General features: G+C 33.5%; 1 long non-coding RNA gene across 3 annotated transcripts in view; it reads right to left on the bottom strand.

Moving 5' to 3' along the window:
• Positions 1 to 522: 522 nt before the first annotated feature.
• The window catches only part of LOC143071625 (uncharacterized), a 44,142-nt gene continuing 16,727 nt past the window's right edge, over positions 523 to 27,937 (bottom strand). Inside the window, exons 1-3 of one of the 3 annotated variants that reach the window (XR_012976930.1) lie at positions 23,853 to 23,980; positions 2,674 to 4,188; positions 523 to 1,118 (exon numbers count right to left, since the gene is read on the bottom strand). This is a non-coding gene — a long non-coding RNA (uncharacterized LOC143071625). Of the gene's footprint in view, positions 1,119 to 2,673; positions 4,189 to 4,611; positions 4,656 to 23,852; positions 23,981 to 27,937 lie in introns of those variants that run through there. The other 2 variants (XR_012976932.1, XR_012976931.1) reach the window with 2 other exon arrangements.

The following is a 27,937-nucleotide window of genomic DNA, read 5'->3' as shown; positions in this document are numbered from 1 at the left end:
AAAAAAGTGTTTCCAGTCGTGCCCTTGCTTCAACTCATTGGCCATTCAATCAAAGCTTTTAAAATTTAAAAATTTTGGTTCACTTGTCTTCTGATGACAAAATTGAGGTCAAGTTTAAAATTGATGATAGTTACTTTTACTGTTCAGGATCTATGGCCCTTGTGATAATGATAAATGATTGGACACAAACTAATGTTAAAAAAAAACTGTCACTCTGACAGCCTCTTTTTATATTATGAGGTTGAATATATCTTTGGTAAATATCTTAAAGGCAATCATACCACATTTTCATACTTTTACATTATGCGGTTGACTCTATCTTTGGTTTTATTGTTTTATATTATTTTATGCATTAACAACACTGTCCATCGCTCAAGGATTTTTTATTTCATTTCAGGAGGAGGAGTGTAGATGGTACTAGATGAGATGGTATTGCGTTATCTCAACCATAAACAACGATTGGATGATTACAACTCGATGTACTTGAAGATGGCGCTTCACTTTCTTCTGATAACAAAAAGTTCAGAAAAACCTTTATTGCTCAACAGGTATCATTGTCTAATGACATTTATTGCAATTACATATAACCACAGATAGAAATAACTGGAAAAAAAAAACAAATGTAAAAAATAAATATTTAAATTTACAGATTGAAAGCTGTCAAGTACTAAAACACTGATTATGTTTCATCTAAAATGTCAAGTTTTGTTCAGGCAAATGTTTGAAAATAACTATTCACTTCTAATTTTACACCATTTAGCAAAATGACTTGACCTGTTTGAGAAAGTGTTGAAGTTTTGTTCATGGAGTCGTGATTTAGCTCTTCTTACTACTTCTTCTGGTGAATAGACATCACATTCAGCATAATTGTGAACGAATATGTTTTGATCTGCAAGTTTGAAAATGAATTCTTCCTCTACTATGGTCCTAGTTCCGAGAATGCCAGCATAGTTGTAATGTACCACCGAACATTTTATGGTTTCTGGATATTCTACCTTGACAACAACGGCTTCGTGAGACAGGCTACAATATGTGAAATCAATAACATCTCCAGGGGAAATATTTGTTATCTCTGTTGCTCTCTTATATGGCAGTGACTTTAGCTCAGTTTTCCCAGTCTGAAAAAAAAAGAAAACGCCCATCATGTTCAAGGGTATTTAGACAACCTTTATAAATATAAAGATCATAAAAAAAATCAATCGGAAAATTACGTTTTCTATCGAAAAATGTAATCGCCCTTTGATTGCAAAACCTGGTCAAATAATTTCGGTCTTATATCTCGTAATGATTGCACAAGTACCATCTATACGTCATTGGCTTTTTAAAATAAATCCCTTTAGATGCAAAACATTTATAAAATATTATTTTATTTACGAATAGCCTTCACTTAGGGACAATATCAAAAGTTCAGTGTAGGATAAAAAACTTAATTCATATATTTTTTTCACTGACCCCTCCCCCCCCTCCTCCTATTAACTGAATTTGGGAAAATTGATTGACCAATAAGGAATATATATAAATAGATGTCAATTAAACAAAACTTGCAGAAATTTTGACCCCCCCCCCCCCAAACTATTTGAATTAAGTTTTTTTTTTTATCCTTCATTGATTTTTTGATGTCGTCCCTTTATACTCATTAAAACAAGAGGCTGTCACAACGACAGCAAACCGGATTTATTAACATTTATTTGTGTCCTGGCAATATCACAAGAACCATTACTGATGAATGGTGAAAGTGAAAATCGTCAATATCAAATTTGACCTCCATTTTGTCATCAGTATCAACATATTAAAATTTGAAAAGCTTAGATTGAATGGTTCATGAGTAAATGCAACAACCTGAATGGAAACGCCAGGTTACGATCTTTCAAGAACCATAACTCCTGAACGGTAAAAGTCAAAATCGTAATTATTGAACTTGACCTCTATTTTGTCATCCGTAACAACATATTAAAATTTCAAAAGCTTTGGTTGAATGGTTCATGAGAAAATGCATGGACACGACGGGAAACACCATTTTTCAATCTTTCAAGAACCATAACTCCTGAACGGTAAAAGTCAAAATCGTCATTATTGAACTTGACCTCCATTTTGTCATCAGTAACAGCATATTAAAATTTCGGAAGCTTTGGTAGAACAGTTCATGCATAAATGCACGGACACGACTGGAAACTCCATTTTTCAATCTTTCAAGAACCATAACTCCTGAACGGTAAAAGTCAAATTCGTCATTATTGAACTTGACCTCCATTCTTTCATAAGTAACAACATATTAAAATTTGGGAAGCTTTGGTAGAACAGTTCATGCGTAAATGCACGGACAACTCCATTTTTCAATCTTTCAAGAACCATAACTCCTGAACGGTAAAAGTCAAAATCGCCGTTATTGAACTTGACCTTCGAATAGTTGTCAGTAATAACATATTAAAATTTTAAAAGCTTTGGTTGAACGGTTCATGAGTTAATGCACGGACAACATTTGATTGCCGCCCGCCCGCCCGCCCGCCCGCCCGACTGCCCGACCGCCCGCCCGCCGTACATCCCCAAATCAATAACCGACATTTTTGTCACAAAAATCCGGTTAACAATAATAAATTGCTTGTCTTTAATATATATTCTCTTCGGTAAACCTTCAATAACTATATAAAGTATTAACATTTTTTTGTATCTCACCTTGCAGTGTCTTGACATATGACTAGATCTGTAAGAAAAAGTAGAGAAGTTCTGATCCCCACATCTTTCTAAGGCTCTTTTAACTACTTCTGATGAATGAAAGTGGTTTTCATGACTAAAATCGTACATGTAAACATAATCTTTTTTCAAATCAAAGAAAAAATCTTCTTTGACAACAGTTCGAGTGCCAAAGAAACCTGGATAGTTAAAATGCACAAGAGTTAGTTTTACTTCGTGTAAATCGTTGGTGTTGTAAGGGGAAACACTCGTTACAACACCTTCATGATTCAGCCCAATATAAGGGAAGGTAATTACATCTCCATTGTGAACCATATTACATCGTTTCACCACTGGTTTTGGAATCTTTGAGGCTGGTTGTATCAGGGGCATAATTGTGTCCATAACAAATGAAGAAACAAACGGTAGAGCAACAGCAATAGCCGAACTTACAGCGAAATAGAACCAGGAAACATGGAACATCACTGATATACCGATACTTATCAAACAAAATATTAGTGATATCGTCATCTTTCTGTGTTCCTTTTCGTAGCATTTCAAACACATCAACCCTTTCTGTAACTTGTCCTTTAAAATTGCCATTCTATCAACCATGGAAAGCAAACTAGCTATAACAGATATATGAGCAAATCCTCTTATAAATGGTTTTATATTTTGACAAACTTTTATTGCACCTTTAAGCAATAGCTTTAATAACCATGAAATGGACGATTTCACGTAATTCGCAACTGACGATACTTGGTTACTAAATTTTGAACCAATCGCAATTTCATTTGATTTTTCTTCGCAATTATTTCCAAAGAAATTGTATGACTCAGCATGTTTATCCTGTTCAAATTTGTCGGCCATATTGTTTGCCCTTTCTACGATCTTCTCAGGAGTAAATGGATGCGACGGGTACCTTACAACGTCAATCTCCTCCATCTCTATATCAAATTCTTTTGTCTCTCGTACTACCGTAAACTTTCGTTTCATATCTTTCTGAAAATGAATCAATGTCATTTTCCCGACTCTTTGATTCCGTCCAGCCTCCACGTCAGTAACAATGGCATGGTGGTTATACACATTCACACCAATGAATCTTCTATGAAATCTAATGTGATCTCCAGGACGGATCTGTGTAATCCGATGAACTTTTTCATACGTCAGACATTCTTCACAGGTAGCGCCAAGTGTTTCAATAAACTCGTCTACATCGCCATTACTGTGTCCAAGATTTGTAATGTCAGAAATATTGACCTGTTCAAATTCTTGCAAAAACTCGTCATTGTCTAGGACTTCATTCGTTAAACTGTCTAGTTCTGACTGAGAAAAATTAATACTATTCCTTATTTGTTCGTCAACAAATAGATTTGGTTGCTCTGTTCGAAGTATACGACGCAACTCGTTTTCTCTGCCTTCGAAATGAGACAGCAAAGTTGTAAAGGAGGAACTTTCATTTTCATCATCTTGTGGAAATGTACTTCCTGTTGGTAATAATTGGCGAAGCGATGCCATCTATAAAGAATAAAAGAGGTGTTTTAGTGTTACAGTTATTGCTAATTTAAATGTTCGCCAATGCTGTTAAAAACGCAGTAACATCACGTCATTTGGAATCGGGGCACAATAACCAATAACCTTTTTTTTTTGCCTCGGCCAGCAATATGAGTAGAACAATTTTGAGGTTAATATTACAAATGCAAAATCCAACGTTTTCGGAATAAATATGTGATAAAACAGATTATAAACCATATTTGAGACCTGAATATCCCATTATATTGAAAAGTTGTAAAATCTGTGCACACTGTGCATGAAATAAGGCTGAAAATGCACTAAATATTTATATTCAATTTCAAATTGAGAATTGAGAATGGAAATGAACATTCACATTTTGTCTATTAAGACATCAAATTGTTCTTAATGTTTTCCATAGTTTCCTACCGGTTTTACTGTTTCACAGATATTCATGGTTTTGCCACGGTTGCCTAGCGACGTCGTCAAGGGTAACGTTTATAAGCAACATCATTATAAATCCTGAATCATAGGTACTTGGGGACAGGAAACTTTGTTTGGCCCTTCCCTTTTTCCAAACTCCGTTATTTTTTCGTTTTCTATTAATATCTTTTTTTTTTACATTTGTCTGTATCATTAGAACATAAACACACAACAAATAACTTGTATAGAAAATACAATTTATTTGTTATATTCATCGGATGACCAAAAGTTCTGGTCACTCTTCTGTTAAAAAATCGATTTTTTGAAAGATTGGATATGAGAAGCCATTCATATTTTCCCGCAAAAACAATTGCAGAGTTACCGGTCCTTGCCGGGAGTTTTGCTAAACGTTATCGTAAACGGCTTGAGATATTCTTCCGCAAGCTTTAACTCAATTTTTCGCTACGTGTGCATAGATATTATCAATGATTTTTTTTACGTAACGACAAAACATTTTTTTATTATTTATTTGTGTTTTAAAAAAAATATTTATAGGAGTATCCATTGAAAAAATGAATTTAAAACAAGCGATAAGTAATGTTAAAGGGGAATATGAAGTTTTGTTCGACGTCACGTGTTAAAGTTTCAACCCATCAAATGTTGATTTCACTATCAAAATCAACATGCAGTGGAATAAGATCATTTGTTTAAGTTATCAGTATAATATTGGTTTGTTGTTATATATTATATTATTATTTGTACAACAGTTATATATATAGCAGATCTAACGTCAGCAGAATTGGAAAACTCCCACAAAAGAATTATGTTAGGCCCTATAATCTGTGTAAACAAAACATTGAATTTGAAGAATATTTAGACCTATTACCTTATAAAGATAAAATAATGTTATTTAAAATCATATGAAACCTTAAATTAAAAAAAATATGAAATATGAAATATGCATATGTTTTTTATAATTAAATAGATAGTTTTCATTATAAAAATTATGTACATATACTTTTTTTGAAGAAAATTCTTTGATTTTTCCACATTTACATAAAGTTTACTTTTTTTAATTGCTTGCTTCCAGGAAGCAATTCGCCGACATATTTTCCGTATGTTAAGTGACCTTAGCGTGACCTGTCTCGTAAAAATCATGCATAGAAGACTAAGTTTATGATATATACATGCATTGGTTCAAGAATTGAATAAACATTATTTTTCACCAGTCACTCGTTTCATATGGCTTTAAGGAATTACTGTTATATGTTTTCTGTCTATGAAGAAATAACAAAAATGTAATGCACACTGGATAACCCTGAATAACCCGCGTAGCAGCATAATTTTAAAGTGTGCACCATATTTTTTTATGTTGTTTAGAATAGACAGAATAAATATAACAGTCATGCATTCCTTATAATTTAATTCTAAATTCAATTTTAAGCCGGAGTTATTATTAACGAAAAAACGTTGATGACGTCACGGTGCCATGACAAAATTATGTCTATGAGCTGATAGACCAGTCAGAAAACGTGTTGCATCCAAAATTAAATTATGTAGGTTTAAAACTTGTAATAACCGTTTATCTATTGAGACCAGCATATGGCTTGGAGTTGTTAGACAGGAAGGTACTGTGTGTGGTATGCTAAATTGTCGAGAAATAGGTGCAGAATTTCACAATATTGCTATAACAGAAGTAGAAGAGTTTTTCTTAAACCTTACCATGTAAGCCGAGTAAATGTTTTGAAATTCGGCAGTTTATTTGTCCCAACACATACTCGGATATTGAACCAGATGCTCCGCAGGGCGCAGCTTTATACGACCGCAGAGGTTGAACCCTGAACGGTTGGGGCAAGTATGGACACAACATTCAAGCTGGATTCAGCTTTAAATTTGGATCGTGATTAAATAGTTGACACAGCATAGGTTTCTGACACATAATGAATGTGGTCTAATGAACTTAAATTTTTTTTTGCCTTTGAGCAATTCACTATGCTGTTGAATATTAATCCTCTCAAAAAAATGTTTGAAGAAATTTTCTTTTTATTTATTAAATCTGAAATGAAAACAAGAGTGCACACGCTGAAATGTCTCGCCTTCTATACTAATCATTGATATTATGTTGATAGTCCTAAGTATAAAGCTAAGCTTTAATACAACTGTCACATAAACTTAACATTAACCAAGAGAACTAAACAAAGACCAATGAACCTTGAAAATGAGGTCAAGGTCAAATGTACCATGCCAGGAAGACATGTACAGCTAACAATGCTTCTATACAACATATATAGTTGACCTATTACTTATAGTTTAAGAAAAATAGACCAAAACACAAAAACTTAACACTGTGCAATAAACCGTGAAAATGAGGTCAGGGTCAAATAAAACCTGCGCGACTGACATAAAGATCATAAAATATTTCCATACACCAAATATAGATGACCTATGGCATATAGTATTAGATAAAAAGACCAAAACTCAAAAACTTAACTTTGACCACTGAACCATGAAAATGAGGTCAAGGTCACATGACATCTGCCCGCTAGATAGGTACACCTTACAATCATTCCATACAACACATATAGTAGACCTATTGCATATAGTATGAGAAAAACAGACCAAAACACAAAAATTTAACTATAACCACTGAACCATGAAAATGAGGTCAAGGTCAGATGACACCTGCCAGTTGGACATGTACACCTTACAGTCCTTCCATACACCAAATATACTAGCCCTATTGCTTGTAGTATCTGAGATATGGACTTGACCACCAAAACTTAACCTTGTTCACTGATCCATGAAATGAGGTCGAGGTCAAGTGAAAATTGTCTGACAGACATGAGGACCTTTCAAGGTACGCACATATCAAATATAGTTATCCTATTACTTATAATAAGAGAGAATTCAACATTACAAAAAATCTGAACTTTTTTTTCAAGTGGTCACTGAACCATGAAAATGAGGTCAAGGACATTGGACATGTGACTGACGGAAACTTCGTAACATGAGGCATCTATATACAAAGTATGAAGCATCCAGGTCTTTCACCTTCTGAAATATAAAGCTTTTAAGAAGTAAGCTAACACCGCCGCCGCCGCCGCCGCCGTAGCCGCCGCCGCCGGATCACTATCCCTATGTCGAGCTTTCTGCAACAAAAGTTGCAGGCTCGACAAAAATTGAACCCTACCCCCAAATTTTTTGTTCACATCCCCCTTTCCCTTATTCCGAAACTGATCTCAATTCAAATTTCTAATGGAGTTTGCAACAATAACTACTCATTTAAATACATATTAAAATGTAAAAAAAGTGCTTGTTATCACTGAATGGTAAAGATTGTTTTAAATTTATCAGTTGGTAGTAAAAGTGAATATACATTGCATATTGTATAAAGCAATGATTTAGGTTGATTCAACTACTATTCTGGACAAAGATAGATAACTCCAATTGAAAATATGAAAATTTCTTGCTATTGCACAATATTGTGCAATTAGATATTTTGCTATTGCACAATACTGTGCAATTGAAGATTTCTTGCTATTGCGCAGTACTGTGCAATTGAAAATTTCTTGCTATTGCACAATACTGTGCAATTGAAGATTTCTTGCTTTTGCTGAATACTGTCCAATTGAAAATTTCTTGCTATTGCACAATACTTAATATAATAATTTTGGATCCTGATTTGGACCAACTTGAAAACTAGGCCCATAATCAAAAATCTAAGTTCATGTTTAGATTCAGCATATCAAAGAAGCCCAAGAATTCATTTTTTGTTAAAATCAAACTTAGTTTAATTTTGGACCCTTTGGACTTTAATGTAGACCAATTTGAAAACGGGACCAAAAATTAAGAATCTACATACACAGTTAGATTTGGCACATCAAAGAACCCCAATTATTCAATTTTTGATGAAATCAAACAAAGTTTAATTTTGGACCCCGATTTGGACCAACTTGAAAACTGGGCCAATAATCAAAAATCTAAGTACTTTTTTAGATTCAGCATATCAAAGAACCCCAAGGATTCAATTTTTGTTAAAATCAAACTAAGTTTAATTTTGGACCCTTTGGACCTTAATGTAGACCAATTTTAAAACGGGACCAAAAATTAAGAATCTACATACACAGTTAGATTTGGCATATCAAGGAACCCCAATTATTCAATTTTTGATGAAATCAAACAAAGTTTAATTTTGGACCCTTTGGGCCCCTTATTCCTAAACTGTTGGGACCAAAACTTTAAAAATCAATCCCAACCTTCCTTTTATGGTCATAAACCTTGTGTTTAAATTTCATAGATTTCTATTTACTTATACTAAAGTTATGGTGCGAAAACCAAGAAAAATGCTTATTTGGGCCCCTTTTTGGCCCCTAATTCCTAAATTGTTCGGACCTCATCTTCCAAAATCAATCCCAACCTTCCTTTTGTGGTCATAAACCTTGTGTTTAAATTTCATAGATTTCTATTTACTTATACTAAAGTTATGGTGCGAAAACCAAGAAAAATGCTTATTTGGGCCCCTTTTTGGCCCCTAATTCCTAAAAAGTTCGGACCTCATCTTCCAAAATCAATCCCAACCTTCCTTTTGTGGTCATAAACCTTGTGTTTAAATTTCATTGATTTCTATTTACTTATACTAAAGTTATTGTGCGAAAACCAAGAATAATGCTTATTTGGGCCCTTTTTTGGCCCCTAATTCCTAAACTGTTGAAACCAAAACTCCCAAAATCAATCCCAACCTTCCTTTTGTGGTCATAAACCTTGTGTCAAAATTTCATAGATTTCTATTTACTTAAACTAAAGTTATAGTGCGAAAACCAAGAAAATGCTTATTTGGGCCCTTTTTGGCCCCTAATTCCTAAAATGTTGGGACCAAAACTTCCAAAATCAATCCCAACCTTCCTTTTGTGGTAATAAACCTTGTGTTAAAATCTCATAGATTTCTATTCACATTTACTAAAGTTAGAGTGCGAAAACTAAAAGTATTCGGACGACGACGACGACGACGACGCCAACATCATACCAATATACGACCAAAAAATTTTCAATTTTTGCGGTCGTATAAAAAGGAAAAATTAGTGTAAATTAATCAGAATAAAGAAATTAAAGAAGTATGTTCTCCAGGTTGGTTATCAATCTCTCATTTTTGTACGTTCTTTTTTTACAAACTTATCATGCACAGAAAGGCAGTCAGAAAGCCCCTTCAGCCTCTTATATTATTTTTTTTATTATTATTCCGCCACTGATAAAGAATCTGAACAAAAATCGTTTAAACCATTTAGTTGCTTGAGTATTGAACTTTGATGCTCGAGAAGAAGAAAATAACCAGGTTACTATAAACAAGGTACAATCTCTCTTCAAATGTGGACTCGGTATCCCCGACGTGAAAATCAAGTCAGCTGAAAGAAAAATGGGAAAGGGAAACTCAAGTGGAATAATTTTGGTAGAAATAGTTAATGATTTTTATCAAAAGAAAAACATTTTCAGTAATAAGCTGCAATTGAAAAAAGTAACACCCACAAAAATGTGTACATAGACAACGATTTGCCAATCGAAACACGTATTTACCAGAGCAACATGAGAACACTCTTAAAAGAAGTTGGGAAAGAACGTGAAATGTTTTTTTTTTATCGGCAACAATTTAGCGCAGACGTCATTAGGACAGGTTGCGGTTATGTGTATGGAACTGTCGCGGTTGGTCAATGCACAAGAACGAGAATTCGACTTTTAGAAATTTAGTATTAGAACATGTTAATTTTGACATATTTGCAGTTTGTGAAACTTTTTTACGTGATGAAGCTTAACGTACCCGGTTATGAGTGGATAGGGCATAATCGGGAAAATGTACAAAGAAAATTACAACGATGATCTAATTTGTGAAATTTTATCGGACGTAGATTTTGCCATGTTAAACGGTCGAATTGGAAAAAACGGTTTTACATATATTTCTCTTCAAGGTAGATCGGTGGTTGGTTACATTTCTGTGCCATATGAGCAGTTAGAATCCGTCTTAGATTTTAAAATAATGAGAATGTCAGATGTAATAAATACTTTAAATTATAACCCAGAAAGCATACATGACCACTCGCTTTTATCTTGTGATATTACCCAGTGAATGTTGATGAAATTTCAAATCATTACGCAAACGAAGTATAGATAAAACGTAATGCGCGCAAGATTCCAGATGATTTCTTAATAAGTGATGGAAGTGTGACATAAAGTTCTGGATGCTATTGAGAAAATTGAACACTCCGTATATTTAGATCAAAATGTACAAAACGCATATGACGAATTTCATAAATTGATAATGAACGAAATGGAGACAAAACAACCACTTTTTCAACAGAAACATATAAACAAACGTTCGAAGTCGTTTTACAAGCCGTACTGGAATCAAACATTACAAACTCAATGGAACGTATCATCAAAAGAAATGGTTGAAATTTAAGGCCCCCCTGCTCAAAAATAAAACTTTTAAAAGAACATTATTGTACTGAAAAGAAAATATTTGATAGAATTAACCGTAAAGAAAAAACCAAATTCAGAAGGAAAATGAACTACATGAAAAACTTAAATCGATAAACAAACGTGAATTTCGGAAAAGCATTGGAAAACTTGGCATTGCAAATGAAAGGAAAAATCAAATCACGTGGGAAGTACATGCAGTTGACTTGGATGGAAACATAAACACTGATGAAAAAATTGTGCTGAATAACTGGAAGTCAGATTTTGAGACATAATTTTCTAATAATTTAAACGTGACTCAGTGATATTGTTGGCTTTTTTCAAAACTACCGCTACCCTTTTTTATTGGGAAAATATGCGTCATTTTCATCAAATTGGGAAATTTAAAATAAACCATGAATTTGACTGAAACTTCAATTTACAGACCCATTTTCAAGAGTCAAATCCTGCTTTAAAATAAGACCCCATTTTGTTAGTGATGATACATAATAGACCCTAAAATGTGCGCATATAGTCATTTTAGGCATGAAAATTGTTTAAATGAGTGTTTTTCAGTTTGTGTTCATGCACAATTACTACTGAGACTGCACTGTTTGGGAAAAAAGTTGGTTTTTTAGGAATAATTTTAAGCCATTTTTTTTCAAATTGGGATTCTTCTCCAGGTGAAAAAGCCTTTATTCTCCATTAATTTAAGGCAAACAATATCACTGTGACTACACCTGAGTATTCTGCGGAAAATGACCAAAATGGACCTATCAAATTTAAACTGTGCTTTTACACGTGAAGAAATCGTTATTGCTGTAGAGCAAGCTAAACTTCGGAAAGCGGCTGGATGCGATGAAATACCAGCGGAAGTGCTCAAAAAATGAAATCTCAATTGAACTGTTATATGTTATCTGTAACGGCTGCTTTGAACTGGGTAAAGTACCCGAGCAATGGACCCAAGGGATAGGTAATCCAATACTCAAACCAGGAACACAAGACAACCGACTACCATCAAATTACCGGGGAATTACGTTTGTGTCCATGCACAGTAAGATATATTTTTTATCATACTAAATAATCGCCTGAACGCTTTTTTTTTTTAGGAAACAATATTGTTTTCCGCAACAAACGTAGTTATATTTGGAGTTTATTTAGCGATATTTCAAACAGGAACATCTCAAAACATTCAATTTTTGTTAGTTTTATTGATATGCGGAAAGCTTTTGACTCTGTACAGAGAAATTTATTGTGGTATAAACTTCGAAAAGTTGGAATAAGAGGCAAATTTCTGTTAGATATACAGTTCATGTCAATGACAGACATACATCATGGTTTAATATGGACTGCGGAGTTAAGCAAGGCTGTTTATTGTCTCCCACATTATTTGCCGCCTACATCAACGACCTTGCTGAACGTATCAATAATCTACATTGTGGTGTTCGCATCGATGATACTATGCTGAGTATAATCTTATATGCAAATGACATTGCACTGATTGCTCCGGACGAGGAAAATCTCCAGAAGATGTTATAGATACTGTTGCGGAGTGGTGCCGTGAATGGAAAATTGATATAAATCCAACCAAAAATAACGTTATGCATTTCAGGAATAAACCTGTCAGTCGATCGGACTTCCATTCAAATATTCCGACTTGAATATTGAGTACACTTCTTTATACAAATACATCGGCATATGGTTCAACGAGCATTTGGCTATGGACAAAGCAGTTAAGGAAATTTCGAAGTCAACTAGCATGGAACTAGGCGCGCTATATTGAAAGTGTATTAGTGCTGGTGGAATGACTCACAGTGTGTACACAGAATTATATTCCACTATGGTAGAACCCGTTTTATTCTACGGAGCAGGCATTTGGGGAACTAAAACATTTTCAGTGACTAAATCAGTTCTAGGTAGAACTGTCAGGATCAGTTCTAGGGTAGAACGGTCTAAATCAGTTCTAGGTAGAACTGTCCAAATCACTTCTAATCGTAGAACTGTCAACAGAAGTGACTAAATCAGTCAGGACTGTAGAACAGTTCTAAATGACGTCACTGCAGTAAGGGCACTATAGAATTTAGAAGAAATAAATCACTTCCAATTACTTTGCTATATATTAAATAGCAGATTTTCTATATTTTTTACTGATCAAACGACTTTTATTACGTTACATGTACAAATATCGAAGTGAATAGAAGGTTATCCAACTCATCGGAGAAATATTTTTATAAGATTGCAAACGGAAACATCATTGTTTACGTTTCATCGTTCCCCGTTTTTAACAGTCTCTTCCTAATAGTCCATCAGCTGGTAAGGTAAAATTTCAGTTCTGTGTTACACCCCAGGGTACCGCAATTTTTTTGTATAAATCTAAAGAGTAATGTCTGAAGAATATTTTAAGAGGTGTTAGACTTTTGAAAAAGTGTCCAAAAGGGGTTAAAAGGGGTCTTATTTAAGAGTATATGAAAATCTTTGTTTAACCCATATATACAGAAAACAGAAAATGTAACCAAGTATTCGGTACTATTTCTCTTATCAAATTGAACAAATCATATCTTATTAATACGGAGGCTAATTTTTATTTAATTTTTAAATCGTATAGGACCAAGAAAAAAAGGGGGAGGGTAATATCCAAAATTCATGATTTTGAATGAAACAAAGCATACATACTAGTTTTCTTGATAAAAAAGGGTATATTTTTTACACTGAACATAGAGCATCAAGTAACTAAAGCAGTGGCGGATCCAGAAATTTTCATAAGTGGGGGCCCACTGACTGACCTAAGAGGGGGCCCGCTCCAGTCACGCTTCAGTGATTCCCTATATAAGCAACCAAATTTTTTCCCAAAAAGGGGGGGCCCGGGCCCCCCGGGCCCCCCCCCTAAATCCGCCTATGTAAAGGCAGTTGAAAAAAAATTCAAAGGTAAGAAAGGGAGAAAAACATGGAATCAATGACAAACACAAACATAAGCAATGTATATCACAGTCATTAAAAACACACACAGCACTAAAAAAATAAAAGAACTGTCAGGGTTTCAAGATCTATATTAAAGTTCGTTTAACAACAGAATCACCACATTTTAATGTCATATAGAAGGTTAATCCATAGAATTATCATCACCATCATCTTCATCATCTTCGTCGTCATCGTCAGCCATATCAACGATTTGATTACTCTTGTTGCTACAAGCATTCGTACATTTGCAGCCATCTGTACAGGATAAACTTTGTCGAACACATGAACACCTTTTGGTGGCACAACCAGCTTTACATGAACAGCTTATCAGTATCAATAAAGCATCTAACACTGGCGGTTGGTCTAGTCAATAATTAATGCTGATCAAATCGTTCTTAACAATCTAACCATGGTTGTTTGGCGATGGAACAGTGTTGTGTTGAAGAGCAGATTTCCAAATCTTTGCCTGAAAGTTGGCTCGTTTGATGTGCTTTAACATTGCATCTTTTGTTGGGGGCAGTAGATGATAATTGCACATTTATTAATCTGCATTTGGAATAATAATATTACAACTGATATAATTCTGAAAATAGCAGGCCAATACTTCCACATCCGTGTCAGACGATTTTATACCAATGGAATCGTAACCTTTGTCAGCTACGTGTTTTGCATGAAGAAACATCTTTGTGTCGGCTTCTTCGTGTATGCTTAGAAGCTCAATGCATTCTATACTTGTCACTATTTCATTTTCAACATATATTTTGTGGCACAGACTTCCATATGATACAAATAAACTGGGACTATTATACTAATAGTATTAGTCTTAGTCTACCAACTGACTAAAATTTCTTCCATTGCCGAGGACAAGATTGTTTTGATCTAGAAATTGTCGTAATGATTTGACCTCCAAAGGACCTGCGATCTCGTTCTAAATTTTTTATGGATATTGTGGGATACTGATCAGTGACAAAATCAATGCGGGGAGCTCTTTCTGAAATTAAAAGGGTTTTTTATTAAACAACAATTGCCAAATCAGAAAAAAAGTACTTGGTATCTTAGTAAAGGATTGAACTGCCGTACAATCAAATATCCACATGCTTTCCTCAGGAATGGCTTGCATTTGTTCAACGTCCTTTTCTTAAAGACCACATAGGACAGATTTATTTGTCTTTACAGATGTATCATCAACGTTTGCAAGAGACCATGGAAGAGGACATAATTCAAACTGGAGTACCTCTCGTATATCCGGCTGTCTAGTCTGGGCTACGACATGCAGGCTACCAAAAAGATTTTTATCTGCTTTCAATATGATGCTGTTCTTATCACCCATTAACTGTTAACCTTTTATTTCCTTTGTTGAAAATGTAAGCAATGATTTTCTTTTGATTAGTTTGAGAATATTGGTTGACTTTTGAATAAGCCGTTCATTAATGACATTTTCTGATGCCGACTTTCCCTTTTCATACGCGTTTGGAAGGTCGCACCTTAATTCCGAAGAAGCAACAGTATCCGAGGAAAAGCCAGATAACTGCTTAGACGTTTCAAATGGATTTGTCTTCCTTTGCAGTGTCTGAACCAATTTTAAAATTCAGTTTCTTCTCGCTTCATTGAGTTTTTCAAGTTCTTTTTGTGCGGATGTTTCAGGGTTAACAATTCCTGCCAAATCTGAACATTTTAATGATATTGAAGCTCTTTCATGTGCATTTAACAACCAACATTTAGTAAAACTTTGATTTTCACTGAAACCAACAATGCCACCTCCTGTTTTTGTATCTCTGTTCAATGTTTGCTCTATTGTTTGGTCAACTGGAGATCTAGAAAATCCATGAGAGCTTCTCTGAACATAAAAACAACCAGATGAAAGATATTCATGCGCATCAGGATGGATATTTTGCATATGAAGCAAATAGACTGACATGTATCGGGAATAGTTTTGACGGTCATATGCAAAAAACTGACTGCAAACAAAGTAACAAAATCATTTGACAATATGTACAAAATTTAAAAAACAAGACTAAATTCATTGAACAGTGAAGCAATATATCCAAGCAAGAAGGAAAGAAAATGGGGAAAAACACTATCAAATGAGGAACAATGTATACGTTACGAAAAGCAAATAAATAGTAACCAGACGGTATGTCAAATCGACATAGTTGTGTGCCAAAGAAAGTAAAAAGTCTTAACAAATTCCCAAACTGACTATTTGACCTTCTTTTAAAGCAATGTTTGTCAAATAAATGACCTAACAATTTGAACTCAATCACGACAGAGCTAAAACACAAAATGTAAACAAGCACACCTTTATTAAGTTCGATAGAGTGCACCCTTTCAGAACGCAAAAAAATAACTTTTATTTGTCATTTTTTCATAAATATTTTTTTACACATTTACTTTATAAAATAATTTGTCTCACAAAAACAACATACTCGTCAATTTAATGTTTGTTTTCAGTTGCAAATTAATATGTTTAAAGTGCTTATGTGTGCACTCGGGTATGAATATATTATCGACTGAATCGAAGACGGTAATGTGATGATTTCCGGTATTTCACGAGTATTTGCGCGTACATATGTTTTATTGAATAATTCATATTTTAGACGATATATAAATACTGCAAATAGTTTAAACATTGCATACCGGTCAATTTTAAATTTTAATTCACAAAAACGGATAATTGCATAATGAATTTCTTTATGAAATGAGAAAATATGTCTTAATTTTAACCCAAAAAATCGGATTGTTTGTAATGTAAATAAACATTTTTTTTTAAACAAAAAATCTTCAGAGTTACATTAAATATGATAGTTTTATATCTGTTTTAGTTGTTTAAACCTATAATTTAATTTTTTTAGTCGCTTTATATTGAAAATTTTAATTAAAAATTACTTAGTCGTGATAGCTTAATGAGGGGATCATTGAAAGGAACGTTTTTAAACCTCTTTTGGACACTTTTCTTTTAGTCTAACACCTTGTATTTTATCAATAAGATAATGAAGTTGAATTCTATCAAAAAAAATCGCGGTACCCTGGGGTGTAACACAAACTCCTTAACTAGAGCGCTTTTGAAAACTAGCTGATGGACTATAAATAAAACTCTGCATTTAATTCATGGAATTTTAATCGTAATTTACCTTGTTTGCCTTGGATTTACATTCATTTAAGATTCTGTTTTGACAAATGTTCAAACGAAAATTGTACAGTGGATGAATTATGGGATATTAATGAAAAAAGTGTTGTACAACGTAAAAAAACTATACATTTGCACCATCTCGTCAATTTAGCCAGACTTATCCATAACGATTATAAATGATATCTGGGAGTCTGCAACTCAGAAAAATATACTGGATCTGAACATGAATGAAACATTTGCCCCTGGACGTTCGGCTACAAACAAAATCATGCATTTTTCTTTGCCTTCTTCAAATTATATTAAGAGTATACTATTCCAAGAAGAGAACTTCCCATACATGTACTTTTTATTTTATTTTTAAAATAAAGTATATGAATCAGTCATGTGAGTGTTGGATGATGCCATTAAATAGTTGTGTTTAAAAAAAAACCATCACAAACTACTGATTTACATATGGTCAGTTTTGGTTGATGCTGTCAAATATGGTCAGTTTTGGTTGATGTGGACAAATAATTTTGTTATACATGTGTTCATGAGTCAGTCTGAGATATCAAAACTACTGAAATTAGTTTACGATTCAAAATTTTGATGAAAAAGAGGACATGCTGGCACTATAAACTGATGTGAGCATAATTTTATTTTCCAATATTGCTTTCATTTATATTAAACAATCCATCCTGATATAAAAATATACGTGATTTACTTTGCGGCTATTAAGATTGACATCATGTACATAATAAAGTGCAAATATGGTCAGTTTTGGTTGATGCGGACAAATTATTTTGTTATACCAGTCAGTCTGAGGTATGAAAACTACTGATATTTGTTAAGGATGCAATATTTTGAATAAAAAGAGGACATGCTGGCATTCTAAATTGATGCAAATGAAATTAGGTAGCATTGTGTTCCAATATTTCTATCATTTGTATTTTCATGATTTTACAATCCATCCTTACATAAAAATATTACAGATTTACTATGCGACTATAAGAGTTACATAAAAAAGAGCAAATATGGTCAGTTTTGGTTGATGCGGTCAAATATGGTCAGTTTTGGTTGATGCGGTCAAATATGGTCAGTTTTGGTTGATGCTGTCAAATATGGGCAGTTTTGATTGATGCAGACAAATAATTTTGTTACATGATTACATGTTACTGTCAGTCTGAGGTATGAAAACTAATATTTGTTTTTGATGCGATATTTTGAATAAAAATAGGAAATGCTGGCACTCTCAATTGATGCGAGAAAAAAAATTGTGGTCATTGATTTCCAATATTGTAAAATTGAGAAAGGAAATGGTGAATATGTCAAAGCGACAACCACCCGACCATAGAGCAAACAACAGCCGAAGGCAACCAATGGGTCTTCAATGTAGCGAGAATTCCCGCACCCGTAGGTGTCCTTCAGCTGGTCCCTAAAATATGCATAATAGTACAGTGATAATGGACGTCATACTAAACTCCGAATTATACACAAGAAAATAAAATTTAAAATCATACAAGACTAACAAAGGCCAGAGGCTCCTGACTTGGGACAGGCGCAAAATTGCGGCGGGGTTAAACATGTTTATGAGATCTCAACCCTCCCCCTATACCTCTAGCCAATGTAGAAAAGTAAAACAATAACAATACGCACATTAAAATTCAGTTCAAGAGAAGTCCGAGTCTGATGTCAAAAGATGTAACAAAAGAAAATAAATAAAATGACAATAATACATAAATAACAACAGACTACTAGCAGTTAACTGACATGCCAGCTCCAGACCTCAATTAAACTGATTGAAAGATTATGTCTTCATCATATGAATATCAGGTACAATCCCTCCCGTTAGGGGTTTAGTATCATACTATCATAAAATATATGAGAAGAACATAACCCGTGTCATGCCAACAACTGTTTTTTTAGAAATAAATGTGTTTAGTTCCGATGCAAAGACCCTATCAGTGAATCAATGTTAAAGCCAAAATATGCAATCTTTAATGACCTGACAACAGTATCGTAACTATATCCCCTTTTAATAAGTCTATTTAAAGGTTTTGTTAGTTTCTGAGGAGAATACTGACATTTTTGTGCTTTATAAAGAATATTTCCATAAAATTTTGGATGTGAAATACCTGAACGTATAAGATGTCTGCATGTTGAGTTATATTTACGAATTATTTCCTTATACCGGTGATAAAATTTAGTAAATGTTTTGACCAGTTTGTGATATCGAAAACCCTGGTGTAATAATTTTTCAGTAATACATAAATTTCTCTCGCTAAAATCTAATACATTGTTACATACACGAGCGAATCGTACAAGTTGAGATATATAAACACCATAAGATGGTGACAAGGGAACGTCACCATCTAAAAATGGATAATTAACAATAGGAAATGAAAAATCATCTCTTTTATCATAAATTTGTGTATTAAGCTTCCCGTTTATGATATAGATATCAAGATCGAGGAAAGGGCAGTGGTCATGGTTATCATTAGCTTTATTTAAAGTAAGTTCTACAGGATAAATTTCTTTAGTATACATACTGAAGTCGTCATTATTTAGAGCCAATATATCATCCAAATATCTAAAAGTATTGTTAAATTTTTGTATCAAATGTTGTTTTGATGGGTCTTTGCTGATTTTAGTCATAAATTGTAACTCATAACAATACAAAAACAGGTCCGCAATAAGTGGTGCACAGTTAGTCCCCATTGGAATTCCAATAACTTGACGATATACGGAATCTCCAAAGCGAACAAAAATGTTATCAAGTAAAAATTCAAGTGCATAAATAGTATCAAAGCATGTCCAATTGACATAGTTCTTTTGTTTATTGCTACTAAAAAATGATCTAAAAGAGTTTGAACATATGTACTCGCATTCCGACTTTTTAAATGCCCAGTTAATTAGGGATGTGAATTTTTTCTTAATAAGAATATGAGGCAAAGTGGTATATAGGGTAGAAAAATCAAAACTTTGAACAGATTCAAAATCACCAATATATGCATGCAATTTATCAAGTACTTCCAACGAGTTTTTGACACTCCAAAAGTAATTAATTCCACTATTTTCAAAGGCCTTATTTGAACAATTTATTATCAGGTTTTTTATTGTACCAAGTGTACTAGTAAGTAAAACAGACAATTTAGTAGTTGAACAATGGCTGGAAGATGAAATAAATCTATATTTGTAAGGTTTTTTGTGCAGTTTCGGAAGCCAGTACATAGTTGGGACTTTCAATGTGTTTGGTTCTGCTTGTAAAGAAGTAGCTAAAAGTTTATGTTTGTTACAGATGTCGTTTTCTGAAAATGAAGTCAGTTGGAATGTTGGTGAATTCGTGATTTCCTTTTGCAGAACCTCTATATAAAATTTACGTCAAACAATAATGATATTATTAGCAGCTTTATCAGCCGGGACAAAAACAAATTCCTTGGCTAGTTCTGTTAGTTTATTTTTGATACGCGAAATAGGGTTTTTATAGTTTTTGTTGAGGGTAAAATGTTCTTTAAAATGTTGTATTCGAATATCAACTATCTTCATTACTGAATTAAAAAAAGAGTCCAAAGATTTTTTGTCAGCTTTTTCCCGTTTTACCCATTTCAAACAGTAGGCGCGGAGTGAGTCGTTGATGATATTACGACACTCATTCCAGTTAATAGTTGACGGGGGACGATATTTAGGTCCTTTACTGAGGAATGATTTTAACTCTCGGTCGCGAACGATGTTAAGGTCTCCTGTTATAACATGGGAAATTGGTCCATAGGTGTATTCTGAATTACTGCAATTACACGACATAATTTATTTATATACTACAGTCCCTCTTGACCTACAATTATAACTGAATTACTGTGCAGCTATTTAGATTTACATAAAAAAAGCAAATATGGTAAGTTTTGGTTGATGCGGTCAAAAGATTTTATTATACGACTCAGTCTGAAGTATGAAAACTACTGATATTTGTTTATGATTCAATATTTTGAATAAAAAGAGGACATTGGCTCATTGGCAGATCAAGGAGGGGGGGTTCATGAGTTGTAACCCCCTTTTTTTTGACGATCAATGCATTTGAATGGGAACATATAGTTGGAACCCCCCTTTTTTAAAATGGCTGGATCTGCCCCTGCATGCTGGCACTATAAATTGATGCGAACAAACATGACAAAATTGTTTTCCAATATTGCTGTAGTACAGTCCCTCTTGACCTAAAATTAAAACTGAAGTACTGTGCAGCTATATAGATTTGCAGAAAGAAAGAGCAAATAATGTCAGTTTAGATTGATGTGGTCAAAAGATTTTTGTTAAACAGGTCCGTCCGAGGTATGAAAACTACTCGTACACAGATATTACATTTGCAATTGGTTAATGAGGTCAGATAATTTTGTTATGTGATAACGAGCCATACTGACTCCCAGAATAACAAATGTAAAACAATTCAAATAATAACACCCCCCCACACACACACACATAATACTAATTAACGGCCTAATTTATGTACAAAAAATGAAAGAAAAACAAATATTTTATGTTACACATCAACAAAAGAAAATCACTGAATTACGGGCTCCTGACTTGGAACAGGCACATACATGCAGAATATGGCGGGGTTAAACATGTTCTCTTGCCGATTATAAATCTGAAATAAAACCGGCAAAATAGCAAAACTCTATATAATATTAATCGCTATTTTGCCGAAGCCTTTATATTAAGACAAATATTTCTTAAAACTTATAAATCAATTCTAGTCGTAGAATTTATAAATCAATTTTAGCCGTAGAATTTATAAATTAATTCTGGCCGTAGAATTTGAAATCAATTCTAACCGTAGAACTGTTCTAGAAGTAGAACTGACCAAAGATTTGGTCAAATTTGGTCAGTTCTAGCTAGAACTGTCTAAAACTGTTCTAGGGTAGAACTGTCAGGATCAGTTCTAGCTAGAACTGTCCAAATCAGTTCTAGGTAGAACCATGGAAGTATTATATAATACTTCCATGGTATAACTGACCAAATCAGTTCTAGCTAGAACAGTTCTAACCTAGAACTGACTAAAAGGTGTCAGGCTGACAGTTCTACATACTGTTCTAGAACAGTTCTCCCGACAGATTCTGACAGAATTTATGAGAGGTTAGAACTGATCTCCACTGTACTTATACATCCCTAAAAAAAATTAAGCAATTTAAATTGTTATATTCAACAGATTTATTTTAGAGATGAGCTAGTAAGGTAAAGAAATAAAAACAGAGATTGTAATAATAAGTAATATAACCCAGATGTGAAGCACTGCATGGTGTCGAACTTCATCTTTTCATTTATCCCATTTGGTGCCAAAGTTGTTAATTTTCTTATCCACAATCTTTCCCGAGTAAGTCAGTCCTCCCTAGACCAAGCAGAGTTGTGGTCAATGATTGTTATGGTCAGACGATTGAGATCTGCCTTAATGTGGCCAGGGGATCTCAAATGTCGACTAAGAGGGAGGTCTGGCTTGCATTGGTAGGCGCTGCGATGATCGTTCATTCGTTTGTGAAACGGCTGTTCTGACTCACCAACATACTGTTTACCACATTTACACTGTAGGAGATACACAACATTTGTAGTCTTGCAATTAACATTGCAAAATATGGTGTATTCTGTACCAGTGGAGTGACTGTTAAAAGTCTTGGTAATCAGTATTTGTTTGCAAGTCAGACATCGTTTCTTTCCACAACCCTTACAAGAGCCCACTGACGAAGAGCCTGCTTGAGAGAGTAACTCAGCTCTCACCAGCAAGTCTTTGAGGCTTTTGGACCTACGGAAAGCCAGTACTGGTGGCTCGAGAAAGATCTTGGATAGTTTAGGATGTTTTTCGATATCTTTCCAACTTTCAGATAAAAAAATCAAGAACAGACTTTTTATTCCAAAACACCTCGTGCTGAGTCACTAAAGTCGAGCACACCACATAAGTTGTACTTAAATTGGTCCATATTTATATTTGTTTTCACCGATATCTTTGCACTGCATGCAATAATCTTCTGTTTACCAAGCACCTAATTGTCAAATAGAGTACAAGGGGAAAGGCTGTGGATTTTCTGTAAAAAATCCATGTTTAAGTATTGACACAACAAAACTTGAAAGGGTACAATATCCTTACCGTACATTAGCAAAATATTTACATACTGATAACACTATACACACATATATATATATATTAATTGCTACTGCATGTGTACTAGAACGACAAAATGAATCATTGTTTTAACATGGACGCTCATAACATTGAAGTGTTCGAAAAGGACATAGACAATAAAATGAGATACATATATTGTTTACCGATTTTAATATTCTATGTTACTCTTTATGTAAGTTGCATGATGATGTAGTTGTCACTTAATTATAATAATTTAAATGTAAATATACCTAATTTTACCCTCTTATGGGTAAAAGGGTTTTAACAAATGTAAACAATAAATATCTTTGTTTCGTTTATCGAGTCGTTACGGATAAACAGTCAACTTTCATAAATTTCAAAACAAACTCGTACAACTAAATTTAAAGGCCTGCAGCAATCATGAGCATTTCTTTTTAATGAAATTAGTAAAACATAGCCGGTGTACTAGCTTTCCAGAGCTCTGAGAGGCACCAATACGTTGTGTTATAAAAGGTTTCAAGAGAAAACGAAAGTAGATATGTATATAATTTTGTTTTCCTCTTTATTTTTAATACTCGGTTTTTAGAAAATTGATTTAGAACGACTTACCATTGGATCTCAAGAAATAATAAAAAAAATAAACAAATCCAATGCGTCAAAATGAAATGTTTGCTCTATAATAAAATATACCATCCATGCAACACATCGCAGGAATGATCCATGGTAACTGTTTAGTTTACTGATGTGTTCCTCCTATATAAGGAGCACTTCCGAAGGATAAGTTAATAGAATCTGGGAACAGTATATATATGTTCCTGATAGAATAGAATACTTTATTAACCAAATTAGGGCCCCAGGAGGGCATATAGCATACAGTCAATATTATAAACAATAACATATGCAATACACAAACAATAAAAGATATGTAACAAGTGTTATAAAAATAATAAAATAAAATAATACAACTACAGAAAATAAACTATTTGAACTCCACACTGACCTTAAATTGTGTTGTCCTTTATCATTACATAAAACTTCGTTCTTTAATTATACAATGTTTCTTAGTAATAGCTTTTCACAGATATCCTTTACTTATAATTCTCACTTTGATGATCTTTGATATTAATTATATTTTTTTATATTGATCTTATGTGATAGTCCATTTAAGCCTTTGTTTTAGTCTCAGAATTTCATTGAGCAGATTATTTGTCGTTAGGTGTCACCGGACCACCAATTCAACATCCCTATCTATTCAACCAGCCTCCTAAAAATTTCATCTATACATTTTCTAAAGTTACACTTAAAATATAGAAACCAGCTGGCGCAGGTGTATCATGAATTGAACAAGTTTTAAATGGATGCAGCAATGTTTTTATACGCCCGTCAAAATTTTGACGGGACGTATTATGGTATACAAATGTCCGGTGTCCGTCTGTCCGTCCGTCTATCTGTCCGTCTGCCTATCCGTCTGTCTGGCTGGCGTAAACATGTCGCACCGTAACTTGAGAACGACTTATCCAAATTTCATGAAACTTAATATAGTTGTTTCTTATTATGGTCAAATGATCTGTATACTTTTTGGTGAAAATTAGATTTAAACTTTTTGAGTTACGGCACTTTGTAACTAAAACAGGGGTGTGTTTTTTTCACATGTCGCACCGTATCTCAAAAACGATTCTTGATTATGGCTTAAAACTTTAAAGACTTCTTAGTTATATTAATCCTAACATCTGTATACTTTTTGGCGAAGATTCAAAATTTTATGTTTGAGTTATTGAGTATTTTGTAAAAAAGGGGGAGGGTTTTTTTACATGTCCCGCCATATCTCAAAAACGATTTATGATTATTGCTTAAAACTTTACACATGTCTTTGTTATATTATTCTAAAGATCTGTATACTTTTTGGTGATCATTCAAAATTTCATTTTTTAATTATTGAGTATTTTGTAAAAAAAGGGGAGGTTTTTTTTACATGTTGTGCCGTTTCTCAAAAACAATATATGATTATTGCTTATAACTGTTAATACACACTTCTTTGTTATATTAATCTAAAGATCTGTATACTTTTTGGTTTTGATTTCAAAATTTTATTTTAGTGATATTAAGTTTTTTGTAAAAAAAAACAGGGTTGGGGGTTTTACATGTCCCTCCGTGTCTAAAAAACAATATATGGTTATTGCTTAAAACTTTCTCAGAAACTATTTATGATTATTGCATAAAACTTCCACACAAGACGTCGGGCGTATCATGCGCTCATGGCGCAGCTGTTTATTATATCTGAGCTCTGACACTGAACTCTTTATTAAAGAAACTATTGACATCACGATTCTTGATAAAGTTGTTGATGCTTCCATGCGTTTGTGTTGTGTACAACCACACTCTCTTTCATATTCTTTATTTCTAAAAAATATATATAAAAAAAAGAAGCATTTGTTTTATTTCTCGTTTTCAGTTAAACATTGGCAATCACTAATGGTAAGTCGATTAACAAATATATTTATTATACATGTATATTAATATCATTGCTTGGCGGAGTGTGAAAATGCATAGGCATGACATATATCTTTTAGTGACATTTTTACAGAGGTCATAGGTCAAATTTACTATACACCTTTGATGTATTGAATTGTATCCGAAAATCAAAAAAAAAAAAAAAAATATGCGGCTTTATCTCCTTTTTTCCCTGCCTTAGGAGATCGCATAATCATAAAAACTAGTATTTATACCCATATTTGTTTTCATTTATGGCGAACAAAATAGTAATTTTTTTTTATTTGAACAATTTGATAGGTCTGAAGCCTGTATTTAAATTTGAACCATCATTTCTATTATTGAGCAGTATATATATAATAAGATGTGGTATGATTTTCAATTAGAATATGTAACCAGAGAGCATGATTCTACACAGTGCTGAATTGCAGAAAAATATGAAAATAAGGAGTTGTGGAATGATTGCCAATGAGACAACTATCCACCATATAGGTGTAAGCAATTCTACATTCAAAATCGATTTCTCCCCATGGACTCAAACCCAAGACCTTTGTGACAAAAGTCAGTCTTTCTTATTTATTTTCCTAAGCTCAACGGCCTTCGGCTAACTAAGTATCTACAAATAAAGGAAAACAATCCTGTCATATAGACAACTCTCCTTCACAGATACCAATTGTCATAGAGGTTATCACTAAAGGTCATAATTAGCATTCAACAATGAGCCAAATCCATATGGCATAATCAGTTATATAGCGCCGAAATATAACAAAATATAACAATTTATACGGAAAAATATACCAGCTGATATATATAAGATTTTCAACTAAACCAAAAAAATGTATTGCAGAAAATCATCAAATTTCATAGAATCGCGTTTTCTGGTTTTTATATTTTTTTGTTTACATAGAAACAACAGGGGGCATGACCCTTTTCGGGACGTCGGGATCGGGTGTTTTTAAACTCGGGATTTCGGGATTGATCCTTTCGGGACCCGGGATTTTTTTTAGAATTTTGGGATGTTGGGATTTAAATTTCTTTGAATTCGGGACCTCGGGATTTCATGTTTTTAAGCCCAGGATTTCGGGATCAGGACCCCTCTGACCCCCCCTAAACAAAGCATTAAATTTAATTGTTTTAGGGGGGGGGGTAGGATGAAAAATTTTGCCCTGCATTTTTTTTAGTTGTAATCTCTGTCTTGCATTTTTTTTTCCACTCTATCATCGACATGTCTATTAGGTCTTGCCAATATTAATTGGGCTATCCTTTTTTTTTACTTAAATTGTCATCCTGCCTTTATTTTTGCCATTTTTTTATAATCAAAACTCCTGCCCTGCCTTTTTCAAATATCATCCCTAGCCCCTAATAAAAATCAAATGAAATGGTAGCTCCTAAAAAAACATAAGGATTCTGGAACAATTTACATGTAGATTGTGATATTCAACTTATCCAGCTAAAAAAACTATAAAAAACCATGACCATTGTGAGTGAACACAAACCTGAAACTAACTTCAAACTATTGAAACTGCATCCATACACAAAGTACATGTAGTACCATATGTTCTGAGTCCTCTAAGGCTAAAAAACCTAGTCAAAACTAGGTTGGGACAAATTTCCACAATGGATTGGAAACCTTTTAAGATTTACTTTGCAATGGAATTCATTTATATATATGTATTTTTTGTATTATAATATATAAAATGTATATAATTTATGCAACAACTTGTGGTGCTTTCGAGATGTTTAGACCATGAAACCGTTCAGCCTTTTGTTGTTTCGCTCATTCACCAAATGTTCTAGAATTGGTTGGTTCTGTCCATTATATTTTTTACTTAAATTTTCTATCAATGTTTTGAATACAACAATAATAGGCAAGTAATTATTTCTGGATACAAGTTATAGCATGTATAGAATTTTTGATAAATTTTAATAAGATAAGTATGATGCAGAATATGGAAAATATCACAGTCAGTATTTCAGGGCCATTTATATCTGACTATGCAGTAAATCTTTTGCTCATTTCTAACCGTCCTTTACCTATTCAGTGATTTTCCTAGAGTTTAGGTGAAGGGGCCCATGTAATTTGGAATAAAGTTCGTGAAATGTTGCAATTGGCTTTGAGGAAACTATATTAATTTTGTTATTCGAAGGGCACACTGCACATTGTTACATCAGCCTGTGCAACATTCAAAGGGGTCTAGGGTAAG

Source organism: Mytilus galloprovincialis, chromosome 4, assembly GCF_965363235.1.
Source record: "Mytilus galloprovincialis chromosome 4, xbMytGall1.hap1.1, whole genome shotgun sequence".
NCBI lineage: Eukaryota > Metazoa > Mollusca > Bivalvia > Mytilida > Mytilidae > Mytilus > Mytilus galloprovincialis.
Note: the sequence above shows the minus strand (reverse complement) of the source record. Positions and strands in the feature narration are given on the sequence as shown.